General features: G+C 41.5%; 1 protein-coding gene across 2 annotated transcripts in view; it reads right to left on the minus strand.

The window, feature by feature from the left end:
* Positions 1-9,656, minus strand: part of LOC139407218 (tetraspanin 9a) — a 270,678-nt gene extending 261,022 nt beyond the window's left edge. Inside the window, exon 1 of one of the 2 annotated variants that reach the window (XM_071150801.1) lies at positions 9,527-9,656. The gene's annotated coding sequence lies outside the window, so the exon portion shown is untranslated. The remainder of the gene's footprint in view (positions 1-9,526) is intronic. The other variant, XM_071150810.1, reaches the window with a different exon arrangement.
* Between the last annotated feature and the right edge of the window lie 1,378 nt (positions 9,657-11,034).

An 11,034-nucleotide genomic window follows, 5' to 3' on the forward strand; every position in this document is an offset into this window, starting at 1 on the left:
TAATTATAACAACAATAGTGTAATGATGAGTTTGTGCTATGCCTATTCATCAGCGTATAATTTGACCGCGCACCTTGCAGGTTGATACTATTTTCTCCTATGTTTTACTTTGTAAAAATAAGCTGTTACAGGACTGTATTGTTTATTATTTATTATTCATCAAATGTATTGTAAGGGAAACAAAAACATGCTACGTGTTGCAGTAGACCTTTAGAATAATGCAAAACATATCCTTGACTCTATCCAAGTTGATGAGCAGGAAATAAACAATGCCTCCACAGCCGGCCTATCGAAACTACACCTAAACTATACCGAAACTCATTTCACAAACAATAAGAGTTAGCCTATAGACGAGATTAAATTGACAATAATTTGATGAATGACAATATTAGGCCTATCAGTTGTCATTGTACAGGAAGAGATGGGTGCATCTTGTAATTTACAGATGCAGGGAAAGGAGCATCGCTTTATCAAATCCTCCTACAGAGTCACATGTAGGTAAAACATGTTGATTTATATATAGTATCTGAAAGAGGATATTCTGAAATTTGTATGACACTTTGTCGAAAAACTCTCATAATTCAAGAGGTGCAGCTCTATTTCCAAATTTCACTTTTACCAAGAATATCAGTGCTGTCTATGCATTCAGCACATGACCACTCGTACGGCAGCATTGCTCTGGCTACTAAGCAAAAACTAGTAACATAATAAAATGTCAATAAAAATATAATAGTACCTGACCAATGTCGAACCCAAGTACTTGCTCAATGGCTTTCCATATCTGGGGAAAGATTAAATCAGGCCAGTGGGTGAGCTACTGTCTGAGACTGTGGTTTTGAGACTCGTGGAGCCTTACATAGGCAAAGGCAGAAAGGTGACCATGGTCAACTTCTTCACATCAATTTCCCTGGCAGACAAGTTGATTGCAAAGAAGACTAGTCTACTCGAAACAGTGAACAAACAAAGGCGGGAGCTGCCCCGCTCTGCGCAAAACAACATACTGGTTGAGCTGTACTCCACATCAGTGATGGAGTGTGGTAAAGCGACTCACGGTGTACAGATGTAAAATAAATACTAGTGTTTGCATCCTCAGCATCATGCATCCCACTGTTGCCATCGTCAGTGACCAGAAGAAGAAATGGAGACGGTGGCAGACTGCAATAGCGCAAAAGCATACACTACCGTTCAAAAGTTTAGTCATTAGAAACGTACTTGTTTTTGAAAGAAAAGCACATTTTTCGGCCATTAAAATACCATCAGATTGATCAGAAATACAGTGTACACATTGTTCATGTTGTAAATGACTATTGTAGCTGGAAACGGCAGATACTTTATGGAATATCTACATAGGCGTACTCCTGTGTTCCAATGGCACGTTGTGTTAGCTAATCCAAGTTTATCATTTTAAAAGGCTAATTGATCATTAGAAAACCCTTTTGCAATTATGTTAGCACAGCTGAAAACGGTTGTACTGATTAAAGAAGCAATAAAGCTGGCCTTCTTTAGACTACTTGAGTATCTGGAGCATCAGCATTTGTAGATTCGATTACAGGCTCAAAATGGCCAGAAACAAAGAACTTTGTTCTGAAACTCGTCAGTCTATTCTTGTTTTGAGAAATTAAGGCTATTCCGTGCGAGAAATTGCCAAGAAACAAGATCTCATACAACGCTGTGTACTACTCCCTTCACAGAACAGCGCAAACTGGCTCTAACCAGAATAGAAAGAGGAGTGGGAGGCCCCGGTGCACAACTGAGCAAGAGGACAAGTACATTAGAGTGTTTAGTTTGAGAAACAGACAAGTACTCAACTGGTAGCTTCAGTAAAGAGTAGCCGCAAAACGCCAGTCTCAATGTTAACAGTGAAGAGGGATGCTGGTCTTCTAGGCAGAATTCCAAAGAAAAAGCAATTTCTCAGTCTGGCCAATAAAAATAAAATATTAAGATGGGCAAAAGAACACAGACACTGGACAGAGGAAGATTGGAAAAAAAGTGTTATGGACAGACAAATCTAAGTTTGAAGTGTTCGGATCACATTTGTGAGATGCAGAAAAAATTAAGATGGTGGAGGAGTGCTTGATGCCATCTGTCAAGCATGGGGGAGGCAGTGTGATGGTCTGGGGGTGCTTTGGTGGTTGTAAAGTGGGAGATTTGTACAGGGTAAAGGGGATCTTGAAGAAGGAAGGCTATCACTTCAATTTTTCAAAGTCATGCCAAACCCTGTGGACAGCACTTAATTGGAGCCAATTTCCTCCTACAACAGGACAATGACCCAAAGCACAGCTCCAATCTATGCAATAACTATTTAGGGAAGAATCAGTCAGGTGGTATTCTGTCTATAATGGAGTGGCCAGCACAGTCACCAGATCTCAACCCTATTGAGCTGTTGTGGGAGCAGCTTGACCACATGGTACGTAAGAAGTGCCAATCAAACCAATCCAACTTGTGGGAGGTGCTTCAGGAAGCATGGGGTGAGATCTCGTCAGATTACCTCAACAAATTGAAAACTAGAATGCCAAAGGTCTGCAAGGTTGTAATTGCTGCAAATCGAGGATTCTTTGACGAAAGCAAAGTTTGAAGGACATAATTATTATGTAAATTAAAAATCATTATTTATAACCTTGTCAACGTCTTGACTATATTCCCTATTCATTTTGCAACTCATTTCATGTGTGTTTTCATGGAAAACATAGACATTTCTAAGTGAAAACAAACGTTTGAACGGTAGTGTATATCTCTGCTATATACAGGTAGCTTTTCCAACTGCCAAACACCAAATATTATACCCTTTAATTATATTACATAAATATTACTGTTATTGCTATTAGTATTATAATTGTATATAGTTCTAACCTTTTCTATTCTATTTTCTCTTTTTGCAATAGGTTGGTGTGGATGCACTCAACCAGATGGCAAGACAGTACTCTGTAAAAGGAGGTACTCGCCCCTGGCCTGTTACGGTGTTCTACAACGTGCTCGACATTGCTGCTTTCAACACGCACCTGTTGTGCAAACAATGCCTTGACAAGACAATCAGCAGCAGAAATTGTATCATGGTTCTGGCATGTGAGCTTCGTAAGAACCACGTGAACGCCAAGAAAGAAGCTAAAGCCGTCAAGCAGGCCGCCAAGGCAGCAGGTCCTGCTCTCCCTCTTCCCCAAGCACCACAGCTCCAAGCAGGCAGCAGGTCCTGCTCTCCCTCTTCCCCAAGCACCACAGCTCCAAGCAGGCAGCAGGTCCTGCTCTCCCTCTTCCCCAAGCACCACAGCTCCAAGCAGGCAGCAGGTCCTGCTCTCCCTCTTCCCCAAGCACCACAGCTCCAAGCAGGCAGCAGGTCCTGCTCTCCCTCTTCCCCAAGCACCACAGCTCCAAGCAGGCAGCAGGTCCTGCTCTCCCTCTTCCCCAAGCACCACAGCTCCAAGCAGGCAGCAGATCCTGCTCTCCCTCTTCCCCAAGCACCACAGCTCCAAGCAGGCAGCAGGTCCTGCTCTCCCTCTTCCCCAAGCACCACAGCTCCAAGCAGGCAGCAGGTCCTGCTCTCCCTCTTCCCCAAGCACCACAGCTCCAAGCAGGCAGCAGGTCCTGCTCTCCCTCTTCCCCAAGCACCACAGCTCCAAGCAGGCAGCAGGTTCTGCTCTCTCTCATCCCCAAGCACCACAACTCCCACTCAGTAAAAAGAAGAAACAATGTCAAGTCGGCAGGTGCACACAAAACAAGGCCCATACAAATTGTGTGCAGTGTAACCAATTTTGTATTAGCGGCTTGCTCACACAAAGCCCTGAAGCTGTGTGCTGACCGTGGAACCTGAATCGCAAACAGAAGACGCGATTGATTCATGTGTAAAGGCACGGGTATAAGGGGACAATACAGTGTCTGATACAATCAACAAAGGAATGTTTTTTTTATATCCTGTCATGAATTTATTTCCATTCATATTTTTTTATGCAATGAATCCTTTACAATTGTTCTCGCACTGGTGCTTTTGTTAAGGAATAGAGAAAATAATTTCAACTGCACACCTGGCAAGTAATATAATGATTACTATTATTAATAATATCGTAATCTTTTCTTTTCTACTACTTTGTCTAAAGAAGTTGTAACTGGACTGTTAATTACTATAACTATATTACTAATTGAATCTACAAATGCAGTTGATCAAATGGACTACACTGTAATGTTTTTATGTTTTTTCTAAGACTTTGTAGAATTATATAGAACATATATTGTTGTTATTCTTTTGGGGTGGGGGGGCATATTTCTATAAATATTTATTCATGCAATTAATCCCTTACAATAGTTTATGCACTATGTATCAAGGGTTTATTAAACAAGCATGTTTGCACACCTTGTGAGATGATATGCATCTGATGCATATGCTAAAGGCCCAGCAACATTCTCTAGAGGGTACACAGTGCCTTTGGAAAGTATTCAGACCCCTTGACTTTTGTTACGTTACAGCCTTATTCAAAAAAATGTAAACTAAATTATCCTCAGCAATTTACATACAATACCCCATATGGAAAAAGCGAAAGCAGGTTTTTAGACATTTTTGCTATTTCTTTTTTTTTAAACAGAAATACCTTATATACCTTAAATAAGGTATTTCTGTTTAAAAAAAAAAATTAGCAAAAATGTCTAAAAACCTGCTTTCGCTTTTTCCATATGGGGTATTGTATGTAAATTACTGAGGATAATTTAGTTTACATTTTTTTGAATAAGGCTGTAACGTAACAAAAGTCAAGGGGTCTGAATACTTTCCAAAGGCACTGTGTACCCTCTAGAGAATGTTGCTGGGCCTTTAGCATATGCATCAGATGCAGATAAGTATTCTGACCCTTTGCTATGAGACTCAAAATGTAGCTCAGGTGCATCCTGTTTCCATTGATCATCCTTGAGATGCATCTACAACTTGATTGGAGTCCACCTGTGGTAAATTCAATTGATTAGACATGATTTGGAAAGGCACACACCTGTCTATATCAGGTCCACAGGATTGTGTCGAGGCACAGATCTGGGGAAGGATACCAAAACATGTCTGAAGAATTGAAGGTTGCCAAGAACACAGTGGCCTCCATCATTCTTAAATGGAAGAAGTTCGGAACCATCAACACTATTCCTAGAGTTGGCCACTTGGCCAAACTGAGCAATCGGGGGACAAGGGCCTTGGTCAGGGATGGTCACTCTGACAGAGCTCTAGAGTTAATCTGTGGAGATGGGAGAGCCTTCCAGAAGGACAACCATCTCTGCAGCACTCCACCAATCAAGCCTTTATGGTAGAGTGGCCAGACAGAAGCCACTCCTCAGTAAAAGGCACATGACAGCCCACTTGGAGTTTTCTAAAAGGCACCTAAAGACCCTCAGACAATGAGAAACTAGAGCTCCAGAGTGCTCAGGACCTCACACCTGGTGCAAAGACTCACCTTCCAACAGGTCAACGACCCTAAGCACACAGCCAAGACAATGCAGGAGTGGCTTCAGGACAAGTCTCTGAATGTCCTTGAGTGGCCCAGCCAGAGCCCGGACTTGAATCCGATCTAATATCTCTGAAGAGACCTGAAAATAGCTGTGCAGCAAAGCTCCCCATCCAACCTGACAGAGCTTGAGAGGATCTGCAGAGAAGAATGGGAGGAACTCCCCAAATACAGGTGTGCCAAGCTTGTAGCGTCATACCCAAGGAGACTTGAGGCTGTAATCACTGCCAAAGATGATTCAATAAAGTACTAAATAAAGGATCTGAATGTATATGTAAATGTGATATTTCAGTTTTTTTATTTTTTATTAACAGAAAAAGGCTGCTTTTTCTTTGTCATTATGGGGTATTGTGGGACTGGAAGTCCCACAATACCTGATTAATCCCTGATTGATGAGAGAGAAATGCATGCGTGAGAGCATCAGCTGTTCCGGATGACTGTGTAATCACCCTCTCCGTAGCCGATGTGAGTAAGACATTCACAAGGCCCCTGGGCCAGACGGATTACCAGGACGTGTACTCCAAGCATGCGCTGACTAACTGGCAAGTATCTTCAACCTCTCCCTGTCTGAGTCTGTAGTACCAACATGTTTCAAGCAGACCACCATAATCCCTGTGCCCAAGAACACTAAGGTAACCTGCCTAAATGACTACCGACCCGTAGCACTCACGTCTGTAGCCATGAAATGCTTTGAAATGCTGGTCATGTTTCACATCAACACCATTATCCCAGAAACCCTAGACCCACTCCAATTTGCATACCGCACCAACAGATCCACAGATGATGCAATCTCTATTGCACTCCACACTGCCCTTTCCCACCTGGACAAAAAGGAACACCTATGTGAGAATGCTATTCATTGACTATAGCTCAGCGTTCAACACCATAGCGCCCTCAAACCTCATCACTAAGCTAAGGACCCTGGGACTAAACACCTCCCTCTGCAACTGGATCCTGGACTTCCTGACGGGCCACGCCCAGGTGGTAAGGGTAGATAAGAACACATCTGCCACGCTGACACTCAACATGGGGGCCCCTCAGGGGTGCGTGCTCAGATCCCTCCTGTACTCCCTGTTTGCTCATGACTGCGTGGCCAGGCACAACTCCAACGCCATCATTAAGTAGGTCTGATCATCGACAACGATGAGACAGCCTATAGGGAGGAGGTCAGAGACCTGACCATGTGGTGCAAAGACAACAACCTCTCCCTCAACGTGATCAAGACTAAGGAGATGATTGTGGACTACAGGAAAAGGAGGACCAAGCACGCCCCCATTCTCATCGACGGGAATGTAATGGAGTAGGTTGAGAGCTTCAAGTTCCTTGGCGTCCACATCACCAACAAACTAGCATGGTCCAAGCACACCAAGACAGTCGTGAAGAAGGCACGACAAAACATATTCCCCCTTAGGAGACTGAAAAGATTTGGCATGGGTCCTCAGATCCTCAAAAGGTTTTACAGCTGCACCATCGAGAGCATCCTGACAGGTTACATCACTGCCTGGTATGGCAACTGCTCGGCCTCCGACCGCAAGGCACTACAGAGGGTAGTGCATACGGCCCAGTACATCACCTGGGTCAAGCTTCCTGCCATCCAGGCCCGGCAGTGTCAGAGGAAGGCCCTAAAAATTGTCAAAGACAATTGAACAGCTAATCAAATGGCCACCCAGACTATTTCACTGTAAGGTCTACTACAGTGTATTGTATTCGGCGCATGTGACAAATACAATTTTATTTGATTTAAAAAAATGATTTAATCAATTTTAGAATAAGGCTGTAACCTAACAAAATGTGGAGAAAGTCAAGGGGTCTGACTATTTTCCGAAGGCACTGTATGCTGAAAGGCCAGGCGGTTCTAGTGTTAATATGGGAAAATTATCTTTCTTTTGTATACTAGTGGTGACTAAGCTGAAAATGTGGACTCACTAGTCAATTTTGTGAGAGAAGCATCACATTTGGCATAGAGGTAGATGTACAATATGCATCCTGAAAATATATATACTGAACAAAAATATAAATGCAACATATAAAGTGTTGGTCCCATGTTTCATTTTCTGAAATAAAAGATCCCAGAAAATGTTCATACGCACAAAAAGCTTACTTCTCTGAGATTTGGTGCACAAATTTGTTGACATCCCTGTTAGTGAGCATTTCTCCTTGCCAAGATAATCCATCCACCTGACAGGTGTGGCATATCAAGAAGCTGATTAAACAGCATGATCATTACACAGGTGCCCCTTGTCCTGGGGACAATAAAAGGCCACTCTAAACATTTGTCCCACAACACAATACTACAGATGTCTCAAGTTTTCAGGGAGCGTGCAATTGGCATGCCGACTGCAGGAATGTCCACCAGAGCTGTTGCCAGAGTGCCAGAGAATTTAATGTTCATTTTTCTACCATAAGCCGCCTCCAATGTTGTTTTAGAGAATTTGGCAGTACGTCCAACCAGCATACCACGTGTAACCACACCAGCTCAGGACATCCACATCCGGCTTATTCACGTCTGTAATAAAGCCCCATTGAGGGGAAAAACTCCTTCTGATTGGCTGGGCCTGGCTCCCCAGTGGGTTGACCTGGCTCCCAAGGCCCACCCATGGCTGTGCCGCTGCCCAGTCATGTAAAATCCATAGATTAGGGCCTAATGAATTTATTTCAATTGAAATGATTTCCTTATATGAACTGCAACTCAGTAAAACTGTTGTAAATGTTGCATGTTGCGTTTATTTTTGTTCAGTAGAAATGGAGCCACCCCAGATTTGGAGTCACCCGCTGGGGGGCATTGCAGTCACTATATGTAAAAATGTATGCTAAAATGTCCTGCCAATGTCTCTATAACAAGTCATGATTCCCATCTTTCAGATGCAATTGGAAATGAGTTGATAGCCCATAGCCCATAGCGTTAGGGTCCATAGCGCTCCAAATGTAAAGCTAATATATATTATATTGCCTATTAGTGGCTATTTTATGTCTTACCATATGTCAAATTAGCTCAATCGCCAATTTCTCAGCCTCTTGAGTATCACAGAAACACAACACGTTGAATGAAAAACAGACAACGATGACATTTACAAAAAGATCTGTTCAAAACATGAAAAACATACGAAAACGTCTATTTTGAAAATACAAATTTGACTATAAATGCGTGATTATTTTAAAAGATATGTTAATTTTGGGGAATTTAAACCATTTACGTGTGTTACAAATGGTTAAAGGTCCAATGCAGCCGTGATGAACGATCTCACTGTCATATCTTGGTCTGAAAAGCCATCGATACAGATGTAGTAACATTGTTATAAGCATATAAACAGGCTTTATCTCTGCTGCAGACACAGCCTTTGCAACACAGAGACAGACCATCACTATGGCACTCAAGCTATGAGACCCTGCCAGTAATCGCGCCAATTGTTCGACATGGCATGCTTCTCACATACTAGCACTCGACGCCTCTCAGCTGTTCCTCCTCAAAGTGCTCTGAATTTATGTTTTGATTCGTCACATTCCTTAAAGCTGTGCATGAGAGAGCCATAACCCCTATGCATTCCTTTAGTTTTAGGAATACTGAATGCAGCAATCAACTGGCATCTTTTATGCTCACTAGTAGGATAATCACACGTGAAAACTATCTACCGAAAAGTAAATAATTGATGTAATCAGCCGTGCTAATTTTGTTTGTCCAGACCTTTATGTAAGGCTACATTTTATTTTATATTAATTTAGTATGCTATAGGGACTATATGTACATTTAACACATTAATCATACGTAACTAATATATGAACGTGATATAACGTTGTGGTAGACTACATTTCTAAACATATTGCAACAAGCCTACAACGTTATATTCTAACAAATTATAGGCTACATGTGCGCTCTCTCTCTATGAAGCCCAAAAAGCGAAGGATAGTCTGGGGAAATCAACTGCATAGCAAAACAAGCTACCAGCTAAGTTGATAAAGTTATTTAACTGGAATTCAAAGTAACACCTAGTAATTGACTCAAGACAGTACTGTAGCCTAAATTACTGCAATATAATGTAGCCTTTAATATGCGGTCTTACCTGTTGAGAATCACCGTACAAGTTACTTTGTTGTTAACTGTCAGACTTGTATCAGCGCAGAACAAGTCCAGAAAAAAAATCTATGCCTCGGAACTTCCAAGCAAATAATAAAGTTTGAGTTCGTTCTTCCACCACTATATGTTACTGTTTCCTAATGTGTTCAAGCTTTGTGCCTCCAAGGTGCCTCGGCTGTTTAGCGAAGACGTAAATCGCGACTTTCTGTACTTCTGACACCGTTACTCCCTCTAACTAACCTATGGTGATGATGGAAATGGATGTCCCCGGTTGGATACGGAAATCGAGCACGCTGGAAAACAGTAGAGAAGTTTACTTCTGCCGCGTTCCTATGCTAGTCGGAACTAGGAAACTCGGGAATGTCCTAATTGGTGATTCGTTGAATGCGGCACGTGTATAACTACAACCATTTAGCAAGTCGGAAATTTCCCAACTTCCTAGTTGCGAGTAGTACTGGAACGCGGCATAACTACAGGGACTGTCTACAGGGAGGCATATTTGGGAATTCAATTTTCGGAGGAACCGTTATTCCAAAACTCTACAGTTTAGTTTTAACAAGTTGAAAGTATCATGTAAAGTGAATTTCTGACAGATTACTCTTGAGAGTTGAGTCTTAGGGAATATAAATATTCTTAAACAATGGATTATTCCTGTCAAATAGCAAATAAAATAAAATGTTATTTGTCACATACACATGGTTAGCAGATGTTAATGCGAGTGTAGCGAAATGCTTGTGCTTCTAGTTCCGACAATGCAGTAATAACCAACGAGTAATCTAACCTAACAATTTCACAACAGCTACCTTATACATACAAGTGTAAAGGGATGAAGAATATGTACATAAAGATATATGAATGAGTGATGATACAGAACAGCATAGGCAAGATGCAGTAGATGGTATCGAGTAAAGTATATACATATGAGATGAGTAATGTAGGGTATGTACACATTATATTAAGTGGCATTGTTTAAAGTGGCTAGTGATACATTTTTTACATGTATGGCAGCAGACACTCAATGTTAGTGGTGGCTGTTTAACAGTCTGGTGGCCTCTGTGATTTATCGGTGTTTTGTCACAAGCAACATCAGTAGGCTATACCTAAACCACAATGAAGGCCTAATGCTAATTCGTTTTGACATATGTTTTATTGCTGTAGTCTTATACGGTAACTAATATGTTAATACTTAGCTACTTGATACATAAAGAAACGTGCAATTGACTTCCATTTAGGCCTATGACATGAAGATACAATACAATAATACAATACTTGCTTTATAGGTCAATTTGCAACAACCTGGTTTCGGAGCATTTCGTATTATTCTGTACGTAAATGCATGATACCTCATTTATTATGATATATTGCGTTTGGTATGGTATGTATTCATTTGTGGATGTCCATCACTCATCACAAATGATATGTTATGAATTACAATTTGTATTATATGTTACACATTTGCAAAAAGTACAATATGTTACGAAATTCAAAACGTAC

Source organism: Oncorhynchus clarkii, chromosome 1 (assembly GCF_045791955.1).
Source record: "Oncorhynchus clarkii lewisi isolate Uvic-CL-2024 chromosome 1, UVic_Ocla_1.0, whole genome shotgun sequence".
In the NCBI taxonomy this organism is placed as follows: Eukaryota; Metazoa; Chordata; class Actinopteri; order Salmoniformes; family Salmonidae; genus Oncorhynchus; species Oncorhynchus clarkii.